This window comes from Lactuca virosa, chromosome 6 (assembly GCF_052849685.1).
Source record: "Lactuca virosa cultivar CGN04683 chromosome 6, Lactuca_virosa_CGN04683_v6, whole genome shotgun sequence".
NCBI lineage: Eukaryota > Viridiplantae > Streptophyta > Magnoliopsida > Asterales > Asteraceae > Lactuca > Lactuca virosa.
Genome location: NC_136431.1, coordinates 71274678 through 71279636, shown reverse-complemented (window position 1 = coordinate 71279636; position 4959 = coordinate 71274678).

Below are 4959 nucleotides of genomic sequence, written 5' to 3'. Positions count from 1 at the left end.
CATTTGGGTCGAAGCGTTATTGATGTATATCAAGTATTGAAATTGTTATGTCTCATTGATTGTATATCTTTGAAACAAATCATTGATTGATATGGAAAGCTTGTCGCATGATTCACATATGCCTTTGTTGTTCCTTGTTCCCTTTGCTTCTGCCATATTGAAGTATATATATGGCATAATGTTATATTGTATCTATTATTGAACTCACTAAGCGTCACCGCTTACCCCTCTCAGTGTTTAACAATTGCAGGTAATAAACATTCAGTATAGTCATATACTGTTGGAAGATTTAGAATAGTTTATACTATTACTTTTGTACTTGTGTTTACGTTTGTATAAAAGCTTTAATATCCTAGGTAGTTATGTAATATACTAAAACTTAGTCAGTTTGTATCCAGTTTTTGTAATCAAATTATCAATGTAAAATATTATTTTTGAATATGCATGTAGCATGATTTGGAGTAACTTGGAGTAACAATGTCTTTAGTATGAAAGTTTGGGTCTTTGATTGTTTTTTAATTCAAAAATTACATGTCTTCTGTGTCATTTGGGCCGTAGCGTTATTGATGTATATCAAGTATTGAAATTGTTATGTCTCATTGATTGTATATCTTTGAATCAAATCATTGTATGATATGGAAAGCTTATCGCATGATTCACATATGCCTTTGTTGTTCCTTGTTCCCTTTGCTTCTGCCATATTGAAGTATATATATGGCATAATGTTATATTGTATCTATTATTGAACTCACTAAGCGTCACCGCTTACCCCTCTCAGTGTTTAGCAATTGCAAGTAATAAACATTTAGTATAGTCATATACTGTTGGAAGATTTAGAATAGTTTATACTATTACTTTTGTACTTGGGTTTACGTTTGTATAAAAGCTTTAATATCCTAGGTAGTTATGTAATATACTAAAACTTAGTCGGTTTGTATCCAGTTTTTGTAATCAAATTATCAATGTAAAATATTATTTTTGAATATGCATGTAGCATGATTTGGAGTAACTTGGAGTAACAATGTCTTTAGTATGAAAGTTTGGGTCTTTCAATCATTGTATCAGAGCAGTAGTTTAAGTGAACTAAATCCCATGGATTGGTATTTAGGTTTAAACCGTCAAAAGTTCAATATATGAACGGATTCATTGTAAGTATATGGATACAAACCATAGGAAAGACTTAAGTAAAGTATTAGGTAATAATAAATCCTAATATTCTAAAATACTATGTTACTCCAAATTTTCAGAACAATGGCTGAACAGGAAGGTAGCCATACACCAGAAGTAGGTGGAGAACCTCGTCTTGATGAAGTAAATACTCCAGTATCCCCTCGTGAGGAACAACTCTTGGGTAAACTTACTGGTATTATTCGGAAGACTCTCGAAGAACACAAAAAGAATGGTGATAAAGGCAAAGAGAAAGCCATCGGGAAATCTTCAAAAGGGGAGGCGAAACGTCCCTCATTTAAAACTTTCAAGAGTAGTGGTGCTACGGAATTTCCAGGTTCCCTTAATTCCATTATTGTTCTTACCTGGATCCAGAACACGGAAAAAGTATTATGTATCTCTCATGTGATAAATGAAGACAAGGTCAATTATGCTTCCGCAATATTCACCGGAGAAGCATTGGTTTGGTGGGAAGCAACGTTTGAAGCTCTCAACGAGTATGACCAGGAGAATTTATCTTGGGGAATGTTCAAAAAGCGCTTGCTAGAAAAATATTGTCCTCTAGACATGAGGAGAAGGTTGGAGAAAGAATTCCTCGAACTTAAGCAAGGAGGAATGACCGTGAATGAATATAAAACTCAATTCAATCAAAAAGCACGGTTTGCTACAAAGTATATTCCAACTGAAGACGATAAAATTCAGTTATTCTTGGAAGGATTACGATATGAAATCCACAATTTCGTGAGCAATCGTGATGTTATGTCATTTGATAAAGCTGTTGAGTATGCTCGAAAGCGCGAGCATGACTTAGAAATACGTGGTGCCACTTTTTCTGTTCCGAAGCATCCACGTGTTGATCAAACTGTTCCTGTTTCCTCTATTCCACCAGCTCAATCTATTCGAACTAATCTCGGTAAACAAGTGCAATCTCAAAATACCTCTCGTGGCCGCGGTAGGTCACAATCTTTTTCTCTTCAGTCCCCATCGTGTCGAAATTGTGGAAAGAATCATCCGGGCGAATGCAGATTAGAAAAAGGATCAGTGATCTGTTATGGATGTGGATAAATGGGCCACATGAAGCCCGTTTTCCCGATGAAAGGTGTTACATGCTTTTCTTGTGGTGTTACTGGCCACAGGAAACGCTTCTGCCCTACTCTTACTAGCCAAGTGGCGGGAAGTCAAGCTTCTGTTCAACAACCGGCGAGGAGTCAAGTTTCCGTTCAACAACCAAAGAGTACTCCAACTAAAAAGGAGGAGGTGCCAAAATCTAAAGGCCGTGCATTCCAAATTACCACAGAGGAGGCATGTGAAGACCCAACTGTTGTGACTGGTACATTTCTCGTCAACTCTAGACCTGCTCACATCTTATTTGATTCTGGTGCCTCAGATTCTTTTGTGTCTGATGAATTTTCACGTTCTTTTCAAATTGCTTGCTATGAACTCGCTCAACCGTTTCATGTAGACACAACAGGAAGTTTCTCATTACTTGCTGATAAAGTCTACAGAGATTGTGTCATAGAAATTGAAGGTTACAATTTTCTTGCTAACTTGATTCCTATCTCATTGCCCAACTTTAATATTATTCTCGGCATGGATTGGTTATCAAAGAACCGTGTAGAAATCTTGTGCTATGAGAAGATAGTACTCATTCCTATTGAAGGGGAGAATCCGATTTATGTCTACGGTGAACAAAGAATTAAAATTCTTAAAATAATCTCTTTCCTAAAAGCTCGTAAGTTTATACCGAATGGGTGTTCTACCTATCTAGCCTATACAGTTGATTTCTCAAAAGAAGGGAAGAAAACTTTAAATGATGTTCCCGTTGTTAATGAATATCCTGATGTTTTCCCCGATGATTTGCTTGGACTTCCTCCGGATAGGCAAGTAAAATTCCGAATTGATCTTGTACCTGGTGCTGCTCTAATTGCAAAGACTCTTTATCGTCTTGCGCCAGCTGAGATGAAGGAAATGATGATCCAACTGCAGGAATTACTTGACAAAGGCTTTATTCCACCGAGTACCTCTCCTTGGGGTGCTCCAGTGTTGTTTGTCAAGAAGAAGGACGGATCGATGCGAATGTGTATTGATTACCGTAAGCTAAATAAGGTGACTATCAATAACAAGTACCCACTACCTCACATTGACGATTTATTTGATCAACTTCAGGGTGTTAGCTATTTCTCGAAGATTGATTTGAGATCTGGCTATCATCAGTTGAAAGTGCACGAGCAGGATGTTCCGAAGACTGCTTTCCGTACTCGTTATGGGCATTTCGAATTCCTTGTCATGCCATTCGGTTTGACAAATGCTCCTGCCGTATTCATGGATATGATGAATCGGGTATGCCGTCCAATGCTCGATAAATCTGTCATCGTATTCATTGATGATATTCTAATCTATTCCAAATCGGAAGCTGATCATGTCATTCATATTCGTGAAATATTAGAACTTCTTCGAAAGGAGAAATTATATGCTAAATTCTTGAAATGTGAATTTTGGATTCGCCAAGTTCAATTTCTCGGCCATGTGATTTCTGGTGACGGTATATTCGTAGATCCTACCAAAATCGAATCCATTCAAAATTGGGAAGCGCCTCGTAATGCTTCTGAAATTCGCAGTTTCTTGGGTCTCGCTGGATATTACCGGAGATTCATTAAAGATTTTTCATGTATATCTGTACCTCTCACCAAGGTTGTAGAACTCGTTACTCGTTACCTGTTCGGCCGACTACCGAGTAGCGAGTACTCGGGAGTACTCGGGGAGTACTCGGATTTGGCAATTCATGTAGAAATATTTTTAGGGAAATTATATATGTCAAAATCATAAGTAAAAATCATAAGTTGATTGAAATATATAACAAAATTGGATAAATGTGAATACACAAAAACTGAAAAACACATAATGGTCTCACTTCGTGAATAATTACTGAAAATTTAAGATGTATATGTAGTAATAATAACATGTGTGTGTAAATAATAAATCATTAAGTATATTATACATATTAATCACCGAGTTGACCGAGTTTTACAACATTGCTCAGTTTTATAAGGGACCGATCGGGGAGTACTTGGGATTCTATAACTCGCCTTGGTAAGGGGCCGAGTAGCGAGTACTCGGAGGAGTAATCGGCCAACTCGGCGAGTTTTACAACACTGCCTCTCACAAGTCTTACACGAAAGGAAACCAAGTTCGAATGGGGTGAAGCCCAAGAAAAAGCTTTCTCGACTTTAAAAGATCTTTTGACTCATGCTCCGATCTTATCACTCCCAGAAGGTGATAATGATTTTTCTGTGTATAGCGATGCTTCAAGGTTGGGACTCGGTTGTGTGTTGATGCAGCGTGGTAGAGTAATAGCCTATGCCTCAAGACAAATGAAAGATTATGAAAAGAACTATCCCACTCATGACCTCGAACTCGCTGCAGTAGTATTCGCCCTAAAACTCTGGAGGCATTATCTTTTTGGTACAAAATGCCAATTGTTTACCAACCACAAAAGTCTCAAGTATATATTCAGTCAGCAAACTTTGAATATGAGACAACAGCGATCCATGGAGCTGATCAAAGACTATGACTGAAATCCTGTACCATCCTGGAAAGGCCAATTTAGTTGCAGATGCACTCAGCAGAAAGGTTTATCATAATAGTGTGTGTTATACTATTACTCACACTACAGTAAGGTTCACTATTCTTGATGAACTAGAGAAATGGCAAGTAGAGGCCTTAAAGCTAGAAAATGTGAAGAATGAAGGGATGGTGCATTATGCTGATGTTTTACTTGATGATCCACGATGA